At 31.3% G+C, this 20917-nt stretch overlaps 1 non-coding gene and 1 pseudogene across 1 annotated transcript; both read left to right on the forward strand.

Annotated features, from left to right (window-relative positions):
- The first annotated feature begins 1138 nt into the window (after positions 1 to 1138).
- LOC124898273 lies at positions 1139 to 1249 on the forward strand. The gene has a single exon (XR_007055248.1). It is a non-coding gene; the product is annotated as a small nucleolar RNA R71 (small nucleolar RNA).
- Positions 1250 to 8738: 7489 nt separating this feature from the next.
- The window catches only part of LOC124897955, a 49205-nt pseudogene continuing 37026 nt past the window's right edge, over positions 8739 to 20917 (forward strand).

Raw genomic sequence — 20917 nt, forward strand, 5'->3', positions numbered from 1 at the left:
TATCAGCCTCAACAAGCTTTTTCTTGGATATTAACTTCTTTATTAACTTAGCATATCTTAGAATCTCATGTATCGCTTTGAGTAGTGGGATATTTATTGCGAGGTTGTTAAGTTTTGTCATAAATTTTTTTAACTTGTCACTCTCTTTCTTTTTAGTCAACCATTGAGGGAACGACGGAGAAACATGGATGATTATCCTTGCTTCCCCTTGCGGTTTTTCAATTTCAACCACTTCCTCATTGCTTTCATCCATTTCTTTCTCATCACTTACCTCTCTTTTGGACATTACCTCTTTTGCCTTGGCTTTGGGCATATTTTCACTCACAACTTCTCTAAAGGGCTCGTCAAGTACTTTTCCACTTTTAGTGACTATTGCTAGGACTTTTTCTTCATTCTTTAGGTTAGCAATTATGTCACCTGAAAGTTCACCTCCAACCCTTGCATTTATTTGTATGGAGATTTTCCCGACTTAGGTCTCCAATTTTTTGATGGATGTTGAGTGAGACACCACCGTTTCAAAGAGCAGGGAGAAGTCACACTTCAATTCACTGACCATTTTGTCCATACCTTCAACTCTACTCAAAATCCTTGTCTACACATCTTCGGTCTTGAACTTTTTAGGATTAATGTTATTTAACTCTTTGGCCTTACCCCTATCATGAGGAGAGATGTAGTGGTCATAGTCATATTTGCTATCTCTCCAATCTCTATCTCGATCATGATCCATCCAACCTTGGTTCCTACCTTGCCTTTAATAGGTGGGGTGGGAACCCCCCAAGTAGTTTATGAAGTACCGAATCTCTTCATCCGACATCTTGCCTCATCATCATCTTCATAAGGCTTTGATGTTATGGTATTTACCACTTTCGCGGGTACACTCATAACATGTTTCGTTAGAAGATCAAGTTGGGTCATCATCTTGGCCATATTCTCTTTCTTATTCTCTTCTCCTTTTGTTTGCTTATTGGCCACCACAGAGGCAGTAGAAGAAGTCTTAGGAGCATCGGCATCACGGGTGTGCCACTCTCGGTCTTCTTTGGATACTTTACCTCTAAATTAAAAAGCCGCATTATCCACATCCGTTTTGTTCAATGGGTTAAGATATCTATAAAAAATTTCAAAGAGCATCTTATCTGGGACCTCATGATTTGGGCATTGGACTAGCTTTCCATTAAAACTCTCCATGCTTCAAATAATAGTTCTCCATTCAATTGTTGAAAGTTGACAATCTCATCCCTCTTTTGAAGCATTTTTTATGGTGGGAAGTATCTATCAAGGAACACTATAGTGAGCTCCTCCCAAGATGTGACTGATCCGAGTGAAAGTGAGCAAAGCCGTAAAACCGCCTTACCTGTTAAGGAAAATGGAAAGAGTCGAATCCGGATGGGTTCTTTTGTAATATGCACTATATTAAAAAGCACACAAAATTTCACAAAGTTTTTTAAATAAAAATTTGGGTCGTCATATGCTTGACCCCCATATAATCCTTTCATTTGCAGCATACGAAGCATAACACTAGTCACATGAAACATACCTTTTCCGTTGGTTGGTGGGATGTGGATAGCACTTGTTTGCCCTTCCTTATTTAATTTGCCCTCATCATCTAGTGGGCATCAACGGGGCCAAAATTACTTGCCTTATCGCTTATTGCTCTGTTCACACTTTGATCAGCTACAAAATAGTTAAAAACAACAAATAAAGTAAATTACCCCACTCTGAGTATTCCAAAGTAAGATTAGCATTGGAAAAGTGAAATCTATATTTCACTCCCCTGCAACGGCGCCATTTTGATAACGCTCAACTTACTCCCACAATTGAGGGGTAAGGCGGTCGTTGAAAGTAAACCAATGTAAATTGGGATCGAATCTCAAGGAGTGAATACTATAGACTTCAAACCTATGGGTGCTCAAGCTACTATAAGGTTACCCAGAATGCTAATGGAAATAACTTGCATAAGTAAATGGGGGGATTTGTTTAACAATTCTTCACATAAACTTTAACAAGTACGTGGTGAATGCTACTTTGGTTTGAATTAAAGTTGTTAATGGAAACAACATGCAAAGTAAATGGGGGGATTTGAATGAAAATTCTTCACACAAACTTCAACAAGTACGTGGTGAATTCTATATTTGGTTTGAATTCACGGTTTGGAGAAATCTTAGGATTATGTCTCTTTAGAGGTGAAGCATGTGGGACAATGTTGTTTTATCACGGGATTTATTTGTTAATTAATGGATAGGCTAGGTCAAAGATCATTGGGGTAAAACTTTTGACAAAAACCTAACGATTTGATCCATTGGCCCTTTTGAGCACCTAAAAATATGGAGTTTATATAGCTATCCAAAACCTCAACCAAGCATCCCTATTTCTAGGATGATGCTTTTGACATGATTTACACTCCCTAAACACTTATTTCTGAGATTGTAAAGGGCAGTAAACCATCGACTTAGTTGTTCACCATTATTTTGTCCCCCAATAACCCTCTTTCAAGGATGTTATGGGTTACCTAATATTCACCTAATTCCCTCTGTCAAGGATGAAAAAGGGTTTCTAGAGCTTGGATCTTTCACCCATCAAACCCATTTAAATATTTAGAGTTTTCATCCATCAAAATATAATACATAAGCTCAAGCAATGGTGTAATCTATACTCAACAACAAAAATCCATGCAAACACCGTAATACCCACACACAATCACACACTAGTTAAACATAATCTCAAGACTAAATTATTTAGCTACTCATGAAGAAAGTAAATGGAGATATACCATATGGGTCAATCAAAGCATTCATTTTTCAACAAGAATCTAAGAAATTTAAGCCTCCAAAGTTTATTACACACGTGCCCAATTAAAGTTTTAAGCGTAGAATTCAAAACTAACTTATGAGATAAGCAATACCCAAAGAAGGAAGCGTTTTCGCTTATATATGCTTTGGGATTCATCCATGACATTTTACAATTCTACCCTTGGGCCAGCTCCTGCTAATCTATAATCATGTATGCTTAACCGCCACCGTGGTTAGGTTCCACGACCTCGCTTTGCGGACCACCTAGATTGACAACGACTGCCGTCTGAGGAGCGTTATCGTGGTAACCAAGGCTGACTGCTTCAGGTTTCCATCTGCACTTCTTTTGCTTCTATTTGCTCCCTTTTTAGCTCCATTCCACATATGCTCACCTTCTTCACTTCATACCTACAAAATGTAGGTGTTAGTGCACTTAAATCCAGATAATGCCTCATTTTCTAATACAAAATATGATAGTGTATGTGTATAATTTGTACGATTGAGTGGTAGAATTACCACTCAACATTCATGTTCAGAATTCAGCCAACTCAGGGCAGGTGGCTGAAGGTTGGATTGGGTAACGGGGGTGGTCTCCAGTCCTGGTCGGACTTGAGACACCTGTTACGATAAGGCCCTAGGGCGGGTTATGTCAAGCATCATAGTTAACTCTTTTTAAAAAAAATCATGAGCATCAATAATATGCTCATCAGCATCTCTGACACCAACAACAACACCACAAACAACAATACCAATATTAACACCAATACCCAAATCTATTGCAGCATCACCAAAAATCTCCACAACATGCTCAGCAAGAACAAGCTAACCTTCCCTAGGTTCTTTTCTATTGATGGTTGTTACTTCAACCAATTCTTTTTTTGTCCATTTCACCTTAGGGTATGATTTTGTGTCAATAATAACTCTTTCTCAATAGGGACAAGCCAAAAATATACAACTTCTTAATAAAAGTAGATATATTATAATCAATTTATAACTTGCAATAGATGAGTAATTTGTTACAGTAGAAAAATGATTTGTTACAACAGATAAGACATCTGATGTAATAAATTACCTATGTATTGCATCAGTTTGTAGTAGATTGGGTAATCTGTTAATAAGTTCAGAGAAATTATACAACGGATGAATAATTTGTTACAATAGGTTATTCATCTGTTGCAACAAGTTACGTATATATTGCAATAGATTATCCATTTATTGCTAAAGTTAAAGTAGATGGGCAATTTGCAAAGATAAGTTACAAAAATGGCGTATCTGTTGCAACAGGTAATTAACTTATTCCAACAGATGAGATACCTGTTACAAAAAATAATACATCTGATGCAATATGTTAACTTGTTAAATTGAGTAAAATTATTCTATTTAATAGAAGACTTATTGCATCATCAAAAGGGTTAAAGAGATCAAAGAGTTTCATCCTTAAGTTGTTCTTGATAGACAACCACCTAAAGATACTTGATGAGAAACTTTTTTTAATTAGTCTTTGACTTACTATCGGAGATGAGAAATGACTTCAAATGCCCAAACTTAAAAATATAAACATGATGAAAATAAAAATTCAGAATAATTATTCAATAACATAAATAAAAGAAACCCTAAAAAATTAGGAGTGAAGGTTATCATGAAATTCTGAGGAAAACCGTATAAGTTGATCATCTTTGAAGATAACTTTTTCAATAAATGCTTGACAGTCATGAAAGCTTTTATATCTCTATAAATTATTATTGAATTCCTCCTTATTTTGAGCAAGCACCAATAATTCAGGTTCTACGACTTTGTTGTTGTCGCTGGCTAATAAAATGAATGCACGAATCAAACTAAACACATTGAATTCTTGTTCTTCTTCAAAAACTTTTAGATTTTGAAACCAAGAATCAACTGTCTGACATTGTAGCTTGATCCAACAATAGCCAGAAACTCATTTATTTTGTATTTTCCTTTATTGATTATGGTGAAGTCTTGGTTAATGTTTTGCCTTTTTTAGATGCTTGGCTGATTTAAGTGTCTGGCTTGCGTTTGTCTTTTTTAAGGGTGTTACTGTGGGAAGAGGTTCAAAAGGAAGATGTATCTCAATCCAGTCACTATGATAAATTCTTTCATGCTAAACCAAACTAGCATGTCGCAGTAGTTTATTTAAATCTCATCCATCTTCTTGTTCTCATCCTTCAAAGTTTCATCATCATTACGCTTATACTTGATCTTATGCTTGAGGAGATCATACGTCATGGTCATTTGATAGTGTACATTATTATCCTCCGGTAGATCAAGAAAGTGTCCAAAACAGTTAAACTTAAAATAATTCTTCAATTTTTCATTCCTCAATATCTTTCTAGAATTATTAAATTTTTTTACCCATGGCAGGTTTCATAACAAAATCACTAGTAAAATCTATAGGGTCATCTATAGGCATCTCCATTTGAAACTTGTCAATACTAAGATTTTGACAAGATCATGTTAGGCTTTCAATCTACGATTGTGATCGATCGATCATACCTCAACATCATCATCAACATTATCACCAGTTCTTTCCTCTTCATCCTCTCTTTTATTTTCCTCTTCAGCATCTTTCCCAGTTTCAGCATCATCTCCTTTCTCACTTTTGTTTTTATTTTTTTCCCTCCTCATCTCATTTATCACTTTCTTTTTCATCTTTATCCTCACCTTCCTCTCCATTTCCTTTATCATTTTCTTCATCATCTTCTTCCTACCATATCTATATTTTTCCTCATTGTTATTTTCATCTTCCTCATTTACAACTTCTTTTTTATCTCCCTCACCTTCCTTTCTTCATTATCTCTAGATTTTTTAACTAATTCTCCTATAATATATTATTCATTTTCTCTTTAACATCTTTAATCTCTTTTTGTATGTACAGATAATAACACTTTATTTCTTTGTGAAAGGGCTTGTTCAACAAGTTCTTTTAATGGTGTTTGTAATTAGCTATTTTACTTGATTTATCAGAACTTGATTCACTTTATTTTTCAGAGAGTCATTTTATCTACAAACAAGATAATAAAAAAATTACAATTGACTTGTGCATCATTAAAAAGAGGGTAACAATATGTTTAGTAAATACAACATAGTATAATAATATTTTCAACAAATGATCCGTCTGTTAAAAGAAATCAAAACAGTTTTGCTACTGTTTTTCTTTATTTCAACAGATGACTCATCTACTGCAACAAACAAGTCATTTATTAGAAGAAAACAAATCAGTAATAGGATCAATTTGATTTTTTTCAACATTTCTTCCAACGAATGACCTATCTATTATAGAAGAAATTAAAATAGTTTTGCTAATGATTTGATTTCTTCCAACAAATGAATCATATGTTGGAAGAAGCTTAATAATAAACCAACAGATGGTATAGTTGTTTTCAATAGATGCTTAATATGTTCCAACAGTTTCTTATTTTTGAAACATATTACATATTTATTGGGCAATATTTTTATCATGCACATATATCAACAAAAACACCACCACCACCACCAATAGCAACAAGAAGTAATCTCACACCAAGAACACCCCTACCAACAACAACACCAAGCTATATCACCACTTGAACAACCCCAATATTTTTATCAATACACCTACAACACCACCAACAACAACAAAACCAACAAAATCAAGAAAATATAAAACACCACCAACAATAACAACACTCAAAATACCAAGAACATATACAGAACAAAAACAACACCAACAAAACAAACAACATCGAAAACACCAACAACACTAACAAACACCAACAACACAAACAAATATCAAATAAAGTGATTCAATACAACAACACAAACAACAAGACACTATTGTCATAAGATATATCTCTGAAAAAAGTCAAAGTTCAAGCTTCACTATTTTTAAAATAATGTTCGAGAACAAGAACAACAACAACAACAACACTCAGCAACAACACCAAAAACTACCAACTGAAGTGATTCAATACAATAACACAAATAACAAGACATAATTATAACAAAAGATATCTCTGAAAAAAGTCAAAATTTAAGTTTCTCTATTTTTACAACAACGTTTGAAAATAAGAAAAACAACAAACATCATATTTTATCAAAAAAGATACCACATTTACATCAAACAACAAATACGATGAATTAGGATTTTTTTTGAATTTCTTATTGATTTTTTAGCATCAAATTTCAAAATTATTAACTCATACTTGAAGAGAATACAATTAAAATTCTTCTTTTTCTTTATTAACTAAAAAGTCCTAGTTTTTGAAAATCAGCAAAAAGAGAAGTTTACCAGCAAAGAGAGAGAAATCGATGGCTTATAAAAGACATAAAGATGAGAAAGTAGAATATAGGGTCTTCAGAGGTTGAAAGTCACCGGAGATATTGATGGTGGTGATCTGTTTGAAGAAAAAAAAGAGTTCTATTAGAGGAAAAGGAGAGAAACGTTTAACTTAAAGTTGAGAGAGAAAGAGAGGATGCATTATTTTTTGAAAAATTGATTTGAAAAATATAATGAGAAATGATTGAAGTCCCTTATTTTATTATAAATTAAATAAGTTATAGATATTTTTGTATTTTAAAATATTAGTCTGATCCATAATTAACTTCATCAAATTTTTAAATCTCTTTCCAAACGTAACTTTGATTAATATCAAAAATCCTTACTAGACCCATTTTGTTCAATTTTCTTCGCAAATATTCCTAATTGCAAGAAGATTTTTTAGAACTAATGTGACAACTAGGGGTGGGCATAAAATACCAAAAACTGAATTACCATACCGAATCAAAAAATTTGATAATTGGTATTCGGTAATTTGGTATTTGGGATGGCATATAGGAGTAAAATTTTAAAATTACGGTATTTGAGTTCGGGATTGGTAAAAAATATTACTACCGTTAGGTACTTGGTATTTTCCAAATATCCAATAATAGTTAAGTGACCCATAGGCCACATACCTAGTCCACACTCCAAAGGCCACATACTTGTGTGAATATTGCTCAAGAAAACTTTAAACTATTAAACATACACATAAAGTAGACTCTCAACTTTACACAGTAGACTTTCTTGCAACTAAAATATGACAACTTTTGAAGAAAATATCATGCTAAGAATAAAAATCAGGGCCCAGAAGGGAACAATAGATAAGAAGTCACAAGATACATAATACCATTGTTGGCTGCACTTGCCTAACTCTAATATTCCTAACATAGGTCGTAATATGGTTTTAACCAAGGGGACTTGGTCAAGCCTTCTTAATCCTTGTTTCACATCTCAACAACAGATGGAAATTATCAAAAAAACTCTGCACTTGGCAGACAACATAACATACATTGCTCTCTATCATATTTATAAGAAGTAATATTATGACTTTGCATCACATTTACATCCAGTTCATTACATTCAGTTTGTGTTACATCCAGTTTGATGTAAATGTTATTCGTGTTACATCCAGTTCTCCCCTTCTTAGAGCTGGATCAAACTACAATAACATAGGTTTTAAGGTATTTCATTAATTGAGCCACACATATCAACTTGTAATAAGACCAAACAAAATTTATTTTTTCTAGTGTAAAACTGTGTATTCAGAGGTGTAAAACTACCAAACAAAATGGAATTTTTCTCAAAAAGTTGGTTGGAAATCACCACTATTATCACCAAATAGGATCACTATAAACATGTCCAACTTTAACATGGTAATACCGAATTCCATTCCAAACCAAAATTTAATTTACCGATTACTGAATCGAAGTTTAATGGTATGGTATTTGGTATCTACTTTAATTTATCGATTATCAAATTATCGAATCCAAATTATGAAAATACTAAACCGAATACCGAACGCCCATCCTAGTGACAACTGCATCCATCGTGCAAGAAAAAAACAGGGAGAAGAAGTTGAAAAGAACATAAAAGAAGAAGAGAAGAGTTCATTGGTGGGTGACCAGAACTCCAAGAAAATGGCATTTGCAGTAGTAGGGGAATTTCAGCCCCCATTTCGCTTTTCCCCATTGTCGCCTTTTAATATCCCAACAAGAACATTTGCTCTCTCTACTTCTTCGCCTGCTCCTAAATCCGTCAACACTCAATACTTTACCCAAAAAAGTAATGAAAATTGTTCTATAATTGCAAAATCTTCTGTTATTTCCCCTCCTATTGTGTCTTCGGACGATAAATGGGTATATGGATGTCTCTTTTTGCAACTGGCACTTTTGGTCTCTGGTAAATATTGTCCTATAACCTATTTGGATCTTATTTTATTGTTCATCGTGTCCCATTGTTAATTATATTACAGCTCAACACCCTTACCCCACCCACCCCCAATTGTTTTTTTTTGGGTGATGCTTATATTGAACTTACCAGGGCCGGCTCTATATAATTAAAAAATAGTCAACTGCCTTAGGCCTCCAAATTTGAGGGCCTCATTTCAACAATAGATTATAGGCTTTTTATAAAAAAAAATATTAAGAACTATTCGTAGAAAACATAAACTTCTTATATAAAAGTAAAAAATTATTAGAAATTTGATGTATTTAAACTTTAAACTACTATGTCTAAAGAAAGATTAAATGCATTAGTTATATTAACAAAAAACATTATCAGAAGAAATCGACTATATAAAAAATACTAACAACTTTGCATCTCTAAATATCTAAAATATAGACTTCATAAGAACATATGTATATATATATATATATACATAAATATATGTATATGTATATATATATACATTTAAAAGTTTAAGGCCTCTATTCAATTTTCGCCTTAGGTCACCGAAGTACTTGAGTCACCCCTGGAACTTACCATATTTGAGGAGTAGAAAGCCACTTGACCGTAGGTAAAGGGTGAATCAGTGGCAAATTTAAAGTTTATGTGTTCCAGCACCACTTTAGGTTAATACTAGAATGATAACCATGTCCACATTCAAATATCTATCAATAATATATAGAGTGAGAATTTTAAACTTAGTTTAAGTACACTATATGGGATTGTTTCTTTCATCTATTACCTATTCTTTAACACAAGGTGAAAAAAAAAGTAAAATAAAGTAAAGCGAAAGTGGTGGCAACAAAAGGTACTGGGTTCTCAGTCAAATATATATACATATCTTGTGGATTGTTTGGTATATATATGTAGAGTTCGAACAAAAGCTACAGTGTTCAAGTGAATTGGTAAGTGCGCCTCTAGCACCACCCCTAACTTGAACCACCTCATCTAGATTGTTTTAACACATATATCCCATTGCCCCTTTTTTGTTTTTGTCAATCTCGCTAAGTAAACATTTGTGGAATTCCAAAGAGTATATGTTTGTTTGACATCTGAAGTATGAGAATGGACTGAACTCTGAAGGTCAGATAAGACTAAAATTGGCAGTATAGTTAGTGCTGCATTGGTTATCACATTAGTGGGACTGACTGCAAGTAACATGGGCATTATTTCTTATGAAGTGCCAGCATACTCAGTTGTGTTGAAATACCTATTGCCACTGACAAACCCACTACTATTGTTCAGAGAAAATTTACGGCATGTGCTACTCTCTACTGGTCCTCTACTTTTAGCTTTCTTGCTCTGATCAGGTCCTTTTTCTTACTAAAAATAGCACTCTTTTCTCTTATCTTCAATATTAGTTTATATCCCCTTTGCCTGAACTGTTGAAATTAATGCAGGCGGTTCGTTGTTTTAGTTCTAGTTGTGAAGGCACTATTTGATGGGACTAAACGTTTCTAGTTTCGGGATTTTATTTCATTAATTTGTTAAGACATTGGCAAACGATCTTCAATTTTCATTAAATACAATATTTTTGAACGAAAGATAATTAGATACTGTCGTCCAATAACTTGATAAAAAATATTAATTTTTTCTTTAACTTCATTATTTGTTGTTTGTCCGAATAAGTAGCATTGCTATACTAGTGAGTATTTCAACCAAGAATATGCATATATCTACCATTTACTTTCTTGGGAGCAAAAGGTCAACCATTAAAACTATATCTTGAGAATTTTCTTAAGATAACGATTCACAATGACAAGCTTTTCATAAAGGCTCTTGCATTTTGATGGTGAGCAGTAGTGACCTATCTTCATTGTGATAGATTGCCATTGGAAGTACTTTGTGATTCTTCTTAATGGACGACGTGTAACATGCCCAATCAATTAAAGATGACTGATGATGCATCATTATCTTTGTTCGAACATGAAAAAACCTAAAAATGCCTTGAGAGAGGTAGAAGCATGTCTGGATTATGTACCTTGCGATATTGAATAACATAATATCAAGTTTATCAATAGAATGATTATGGATTATAGAAATTTAAATACAAAAACTAAGGAAAAAAATAAAGAATACTATAATAAAGCATTTAACCAATTACCATATAATCACCCCCAAGATATGAATATCGATAAAACTAACATAAATAAACTCAAAATAAAAATAAAAATAAAAATATTTAGAGAAGTTAAGAGATATCCACGCACAAATAAAAATAGATCCATTGTATTTATAATAGATCTATTTTACCACACAAATTATCTGCACCCCCTACAATTGGTATCAGAGCCTATGCTGTTAAAAGTTACGGAAGTAGTATATATTTGGATTTATTTGATTGATTTATTAATTATGATTTATTTGATAAAACTAGATTTAGATATTCCCCAAAATGTTATTTGGATAAATAATGTACAAAATTTACCAAAATATAAAGAATTAAAGCAAATAATATCTAAAAAGCGTAAAGAATTAAAAATAAGGATAGAAAGACTACAATATAATATAATTGCCGGAGTTAGTAAAAACTCCATAAATGCACAAAAGGAAGAAATATCAAATTTAGAATCAACAATAGATAGTCTAGAATATACATACCAACATGATCTATTAACAATTAAATAAAAAATGAACAAAGAAGAATTTATAATAGATGAAAAAATATATGAAAACCATGAAGGATTAAAATTAGAAAAAAATGTTAAAAAAAATTATAATGTTAGAAAAAAAAGAATTAAAATTAGAAGATAAATTGACAGCTATGGTAAGAATAGAAAAAGAAAATGAAGAAATAGATAGAAAAAAGGAAATATAAATAATAAAATAACAAACTACAGAAAAATAGAAGAAACTAAAAATAGTAGGATTGTTGAATTAGAAAAAGAACTACAAATGCTAAAAGATTTGTATGAAAAAAGACAGAAAGAAAAAGAAGAAAAAGATAAAGAACAAAAAGTATTAAATAAGATAAATCAATTTAAAGAAAAATTAGAAATAAATACAATAGATGTTGAAGAAACAGATAATTATGATTCAGAAGATAGTGAAACATATACAGAAATCTTAACAAATACAAAAAATTTAGAAATCAATGAAAAACAAGAAGTAATTAATGAAGAAAACATAGAAAATAGAAACACAGAAATAAATACTCTTGATAAAAAAAAAGATGAAAATATAATACTTAGAACATCAGAAATAAGAAAACCCACATATTATAAGAATAAGTTTAAAAGATATAATCTAAAGGATGAATATGACAAATGGACACCAAAACAAATAGTTAATAAAAATTATAACTTTTTAGACTTAGATTGTGTAATAAATATAGAAAAAACAATACAATTATGGATAGGATATATGACAAAATAATTATTAGATAATAATATAAATGTAACAGATGCACCAGAATATATAGAAACAACACTAATAGGAATAGTGAAATTATGGTTTTGAAATCGAACTAAAAATAGTAAAAGGGTATTAAGAACTGACAAACCTACAGAAGAAACATCATCAACAACTACAACTAAACTAACACCTATAGAATTATTAAAAAAATATGAAATAGCTATAAAAGATGAATTTAGCAGCATGACAACAATAGAAGAAGAACAAAATGAAGAGAAAGATATAAATAGGAATTTAATGTTAAAATTAGCAATATGTAATATGTGTTACATAGATGAATATACTTGCACATTTAAAGAATATTATTATAAAGGAACATATAATATAGAAGAAAGTAAAGAAATAAGAAAATTATATTTTAATAAATTACTTGAACCATTTAGTTCAAAAATAATAAAAAGTTGGGATGGAGCAAAAATAGTAGATACTCTAGGAGCAAGAATAAAATTTTTACAACAATGATATAGAAACCTATGTGAAAAATATAGAGAAGAAATAAAAATAGAAAAAACATTAATAAGAAATTTAGCATGTTGCAAAGATAAAATAGCACTTCAATTTGGATGCGAAGGAAGATATTATAAGAAAAGAAAAAGACATAAGAAATATAAGAAATACAAAAATTCAAAATATAAATATAAGGAACCAAGAAAAAAAATATTATGTAAAAAACTATAAACATAAAAGACCATATAGGAAAAAGAAATCTATAAAAGAATGTATTTGTTATAAATGCGGAAGATTAGGACATTTAGCTAGAGATTGTAAATTACCTAAAAACCCCAAAAAAATAAACAAATATCAGAAATAAAAATAGAAAATACAGAATATATGCAGATAGATTATATAATTACGAATTAGAAAGTGAAGATAGTATATATGAAATTTCAGAGAATGAAATAGATAGTGAATTAGATGAATTAAATGACTGAAGAAGATATAAGAATAAACCAAATAACTGAAGAGGATATAAAAATAATAACAAATGAAGAATATTTAAATGAAGAAGGAACAGATCAAAAAATAATATTTGATAGTCATATATTTGATGAAATAAAAGGAAAAGATTTAGATTTAAGTGTAGAAAAAATATTTAAAATACCAATAATAAAAAACATATTTAGTAGAAGAAAAGAAGAATACTAGCTTTCAATGAAAGTGGACAGTATGGGTAATGAAATAGAAAAGCTAAAGACTAATGAAGATAAACTGAAGTCTGTAGCTACAAATCAGCTAACTCAGCAGTGTGCAGAGCTATGTTAATCGGAAGACATTAAAATTCCAGAGAAAAGAAGACGTTGGGACACTCCATAAAACCCATAACGTTTATCAATCTACAATTGTAGGTACAAGCAAAGGAGGTAATGGACAAAGATACCAGAATATGAGCTTAAATAAGACATTTGAAAAACTATTTACACCAAAAATACAAAAAGACCTCTTGAACATACCCCCACAAATTACCACATATCGAGATAGTCTGAACCAAGATAAAAAAGTTTATAACTATACAGCTCAAAAATACATAGAAAATATCTACCGAGTACAAACTTTTCTAAACCTTAACCCCAGAGCTACAGATATCAAAGAACCCAACACAAACTATATAACTCAAAGATTACAAGGTCACAACAAGCTAATTGCACCACCCAAAACCAACTCAAGCTTAATAAAACTTATTTTGATTATAGATTATTAAATACCATATACACCCAAGATGGAGAAGAACTATCAGCTATGGAAGAATTACAAAAAATATTCAACACCTATAAAAGAGTAACCAAAGGAAATCTATTTTATATAAAGTGTTATACTGCACCAGCAGATATATTATACGACGAGATAAAACCAGTTATAAAAGTTGTAAAAATAGGATTAACCAGAGATATGATTATACCAGAAGATATTGTGCAGCAGCCAGAGATACCCAGAATCGAGATACCTGATTTTCATACAAACAAATGACTTATTGGACTAGCTATGATTATTCAAGAACTAGCAAACAATTATACCAATGGAAACCGAATATGGAGCTATTATTCAAGAGACCATCAGATGATTTATTCAAATTCAAAAGAATTACGACAAGCAGATATGAAAGATGTTAGACAATGGATAATGACATTACTTAACCTATAAAAATAATCTACTACAAGAGCAATTAAGAGAGGATTTATTTCAGACAGATTATTGATAAGATATTGCAAGATAATTAGACACAAATATCCAGATCATCAATGTTTGAGATGAAATGGAGAAGATAATATTATCACAAAAGTTTGGCTAGAATAAAATAAAAAATCAAGAAGATAAGCATGCCAGCTGGAAAGAAGATAAAAAAAAGCAGCAGATACGACAAGAAGAAGATATCAGCGAAAATAATAATGGAGATAAAAGACAAGCTGTTAAATTGTGAAAGCGACATGTAACAAAATTTCACAATTTTCTTTGCGTAAATTAATAGAATTGTATAGGTTTTTGACTATTATTAGTCTAGGTTTTAATAAGTTTTTCTCTTTTTAGAAAGCTTTTGTAAAGTATAGCAAATTAGGGTAGGTAGATAATTTTTGAAGCCTTTTTGTAAAGTTTTAGAAACGTGTAAAATGAGGAAGGAAAACTTTTGTAAAGTTTCAGATTATAAATAAAAGGCATCGAAGGCAGAAAGATGAGTAAGCCTTCATGCGTTAAAGTAAAAAAAAACTCTCTCTTGTCTACAACAAATATTTTGATTATTTATTAAAAAACAGGTATATATTTCAATGGAAAAATCTATGGAGGAACAAAGTTTAGAATTATCAAAACTACCTGAACAGGTATATTCATTTCCTATTATGAATAGCTAAATTCATAAATTCCTAACAATCATGATATGATAAAATAAGTTCATGTTAGTTGCTTTATAGTAGAATTATTCAAAAAATAGCATGTTAAGAAGTTTATTAGCAATGTAGAAAAGGAGAAAAATTTCTAAGAACTATGCCATCCTAAAGGTGAAACCGGTAAGGCAAGAAAGCCGTGATAGGGGAGTAACCAAAGTAGAGGCGCTGTTTAAGGGAAAAGTATCCATATTACCATGCTAATAGTGACCGAAAAATATGTTATTTAAGAATTATCTAGTATATAGTAATCTAAAGTGATCATATTTTGTTATGTGCATGATTGAAGGGAATATTTTGAAAATAACAATTCTATGAAAAATGAATAATTATTTATTTGACGAAATGGTAGATAAATTTAAAATACTCATTTTATATGTACTTAAGGATATAAAAATAGTAGATATAAGAAAAACCATATTGAAAAAAATATTTGATAGATATTTTATGACTAGAAAATTATATACCACACCTACCGAACTACTCTTATAAATACTTACATACCAAACCCACATACTAACTATGATAAATTATGTATAATTAGAATCTTGGAAAATAGATATAAAATATATACAATTTCTTAGTGAAAATATAGAAGAATTAATGAGATTAAAACAAACAACTAAAAAAATATTATAATAAAGTATTTAACCAATTTTAAATGATACATAATCTTAAAACATTAATCTTATATATACTTAGAGATATAGAAATTATAGATATTAAGAGAATAATATTAGAAAAAGTTTTAGACTATAAAATTGAAACTATAAATTGGATAAAACAGTTATACCTGGATAATTACCCAGATGGATATTATTCAAATTAAGAAATATTAGAATATATTAGAAAAACTAGAGAAAATCAAGATAATCTAAATGAAGAAATTAATTATAGAAATCGAATTGGAAAAATAATAGAGAATCAAAAAGAAAAATTAATATGGATAGAAGAAACCCTAGAAAGTTTAGGAAAAGGTACATGTGATAGTTTATATAATTTAACAAACTCGCTACGAGAAGAACCACACAAGATAATAAATAACATTGAAAATCTAGAATTAGATATACATTACAGTACAATTAGGATAAATTATTATACAGAAATTTGTAAATCTACAATTACTACAGGATAAAATGATAGACTATGAATATTTAAAATATTGGAGAGAAAATATGAAAGAAATAATATTAGTAGAAAAAAATTTCCCTCTATTCTTCATTTGTTTTCTGGTCATGAATGTATATTTAATCGAACACGATCAGCAGATATGAAAATTAGGTGGGAATAAGATGAAATTTAGGTCAATTAAACATAATAAAGGGAAACTTGGGTGTGAGGTTCACTGTTTTTCCTGGCTTACTCTTTGGTCAATAGCAAATTAGAAATAGTTGGTTTAAATATTTTTAAGCTGGTTGAACTCCCCGTTTGTACATGATATTTGGGCCAAAGAAGGATTTCAGAAGCCGTAGTGACATAAGGACCAACTTAAATCACCAAGAATGAAAGAACTCAGAGTTTGCTATTCTAATTGTAAATTTCTTAACAAGCTTTCTAAAGAATCTATAGATTTATAAAAGCAGTGAGAAACACTTATTTAGGAGATCGGTACAAGTGCATCAACAACAACAAACCCAATGTAATCCCACAAGTGGAGTTTGGGGAGGGTAAGATATATGCAACGATACCCCTTCCTTTATGGGGTTGAAAGGTTGTTTTCGGTTGACCCTTGACAACCCTCCTCCTTTATACTAGCAATGTGAACGAGCTCACATGAGTGGAGTTTAAGAAATCAGTACAAGTGTTCCCTTTAAATTCAGTTTTATTTGGAAAAATTAAGAAATATTTAAGAAACATTTTTACACTGTGACCTATCGTTGCCGAATTTCCTGTCTTATGTTTTAAGCAGGCTATTTGAGAAGAGCTTTTTGATTAAGGACTTTATTGCAAACGGAAATAATCATCACGAAATCCTTTAATATTTTGAAACAAACCTGGACATTTTCAGAATGTTCTTCCTAATTCTAAATTATTCTGTGTAGGATCCATGAGAAATGTTATGCTTATATTTGATATTGCATGCTTGATAACTGAGACAATCACACATACCCACGCAAACATACACAAATTTTCCGAATGTCCTCATAATTCTAAATTTTTTAGTGGGATTCATGTGAAATGTTATGCTTATATTTGATGTTGCATGCAAGATAACTGAGAAAATCACACATGCATTAATTCATGTATATTATGTTAGATATAATACATTGGAATCACTTTCCGTTGGGATGAGAATTCTTGTTTGTGCAAGATTAATACTCTCTACAGAATTACATCATATATAGTTCCACAACTTTGTGCATGGCACAAACTAAAGTACGTATTTCTCATTACAAGCACTTTTGCTGCTTCATTATTATCCGAATAATGTTCTCTCTCTGGTTTTGCAGCCATTAATTATGTTGCTATCTGTGATGCACTTGGTGTGTCTCCATCAGTTATGGCTGCAGGTGTTGCTGCAGATAATGTTATTTATGCAATATATTTTATTTCACTATTTTCGTTGGCCTCCAAAATACCGTCAGAGGCTTCAACATCGAGTGGTGGTAAGTATTATTTAGGACCAAAATAATCAAGTTTCATGTGAAAACCAGCAAAGGTATGAATAAGAAGATAGAAGAGAAATAGGGAAAAGTATCATTTCCACCTCAAACTATACACGAAATTCTAGGTCACACCTAAACTATCATAGTGACCTATTACACACCTAAACTATAAAAATGTGATACTATTACCTCCCGTGATACCTATGCCCAAGTTCAATGAGTGGAGTGTACTCCACTCGCTCTATGGTGGTGTCACGTGTCTAATTTAATTATTTTATTTTATTCAATAAATCTGACCCAACCCATCTATTTTAACCCATTCTAACCCGACCCGACCCAAATAGAAGAAAAAAAAACATAAATTTTGAGTGTATAAAGTCCACCAAAGGAATTCAACATACTTCAATCTCCATATAGCCGGCCGTAAATTTAGTTTACACTAGATCTTCATAAGCTTATTCTCATTTATCACTTTTCTTCCTTCCAAAATACTCCAAATTTCTCAATTTGACTAACCATTAATATTCCAATATCCACCGACAGTTACCAATATCTTCATTGAATTTGTGAAGACTAATTGATCTGATTTTCTAAAAATCTCATTCAAGACTGAATCTTTTTATATTTCCAGGTACAATCTTGAACTTTTTAACCCAAATGGTCTGTTACATACCCCAATTCCTCCGAAAGACCCAAAAATCAAGAATTCAACTTGCCCCTTTTTGAGCAAGAAAATGCCATCCACTGATTATGAACAGTCTCATTCTGTTATCATTGATGCGGTGTTCTTGATTGCCATGGCTAGTGCATCTGGGGTTTTGTTTTATCCTTATGTGAATCTTGTAGTGCATCAACGGCTTGTATTTTTTGGATAAGTGGCTTATATGTTGAAAGATGAAATTTTGCGGTGGAAGGTGCGGGAAGAGGAAGACAAAAGGGAAAGGGAAAGTTTCATTGCCAATTGTAAGGTGTCATTAGAATTTAGTAGCTGCAAGTGCGAATTTGTGGTGGATTTGTAACTTTTGATGTTAACAATGGTATTGTGATTCCGATAATGAAATCTATGGTGGATTCTTAAAATTATTGTGGTGAAGTTTTGAGTTTGATGATGATGGTGTAAATGGTGGTGTTTTAATGGTGATTTTGGGGAAGAAAAAGAAATTAAAGAAGGCGGAACCCATATATTAAAATGAATAAATAAAAAAATTTAATTTTATTAATATTTTTTCAATTGAAAAAAAAAAACTACTTTTATTAACATTTAGTTACCAATTTTTCAAACAAATGATCATCAATTTTGATTTTGAAAGACAAATTTGGAAATTAGGATTCTTAGTTTGGAGGCCCAAATTGGCTTAAATAGGAATTAGGGTTCAATAGATACGTTGAAAATTAAAAGTATTGTATTTTTAATGTTTTTAGCCGTTTATTTTTGTTATTCAAAAGGTTGGACGCGCCTAAAACAAGTGTAAGAAACATGCCTTAGAATGTGTGTCACGGGGAGGTAATAGTTCCACTTTTTTATTGTTTAGGTGTGTAACAGGTCACTACAATAGTTTAGGTGTGACCTAAATTTTTTGTTTCTAGTTTGGGATGGAAATGATGACTTTTTCCAAGAGAAATATAACAAAAAAGACACAATAATTGAACGTAATTCTGTCAGTTCACCTACATTCATGATAGGAGATGAGCAATCAACTGATAGAGTACAAAATATCTAGAGAAGTAACCTCGCGAAATTCACTCAGAAATTCAGAATATAAAGAGCTTCACACAAGTGACACTTAAACATTTGTGTCTTAAAAATTCTCCTCCTAAGAAAAACGCTCAAAACCAATAGGACAACATTGTGGATGCTATCAAGTTAGTAGAATAACTGTCACGTTCCAAATTCACCCTTAGGCGTGACTGGCTCCCACTAACACCATTTTTTGGGAGAACTAATTTTCCCATACAGGCACCCACTAACACCACTTTTTGGGAGAACTGATTTTCCCATACATTCACAATGTCTATTGACACTGAGATAAAAACATATACAACTCTAAATGCATGAAATACCCATTAAATGCATAGTAATTATCCAACCAGTTATCATATAACGATTTATGGAAACAATAATACTTTAAATAATAAACCTCTAACCTAAATTTTACACTAAGATCAAAGAGCATCTAAACAGAGTTACATGAGTTCAACTTTCGGGCATGTAAACCCAACGAAAAGAAACATAATCTAAAAATGATCTCAAGATGAATGAAAGCCTTCACGAATAATGGGAAGGCTCACCTTATCAATGGAAATCACACGTACGAATCATCAACCACTAGTCTCTCCCTTCGCAATGGTATCTGTAGACATATAAGTACGGAATGAGCTATATGTAAATATAACCCAATAAGATCCTCGGACCGCTACTTTAATACCCCTGGAATAAGTGTTAAAAAAATACAAAGCACAACAAAATACATAAATAATATGCACACAATATCTCTTATAAAGTAGTGCTCAATAAGATCCATACGGAAGTTCAAAAAGTCACTCTATATCTCAACTCAATCAACTCTCACGTCTTGTCATAAACGGTAGCAAAGGTGATTAGCCTAGAACCCCAATAAGTCCACAACAACATATATAATGCCCCAAAAGTCTACTACGGCAGCATGTACAAGCCCCTAACATATTCCGGCAACATAAGTAATGCCCCTAACATATTACGACAACTTTGTATGCCCCAAGAGACTATAACGATAGTAAAGAAAATATATTCAATGCCCCAACATCACCTTACATTTCACCTCTAAATAATTCTCAGTACGCTTCACAAAATATATATCTATAGCTAGTCAAAGGCCATAGATTCTATCAAGTTCACGCTTGTCCCAACACATGGACTAGGCAGAAAAATATAATTTTTATAAAGCAAATTTGAAAAGCAAACATCAAATCTTAAAGTCTCTCTTACCTTGCTAATGA

Source organism: Capsicum annuum, chromosome 4 (assembly GCF_002878395.1).
Source record: "Capsicum annuum cultivar UCD-10X-F1 chromosome 4, UCD10Xv1.1, whole genome shotgun sequence".
Lineage (NCBI taxonomy): Eukaryota > Viridiplantae > Streptophyta > Magnoliopsida > Solanales > Solanaceae > Capsicum > Capsicum annuum.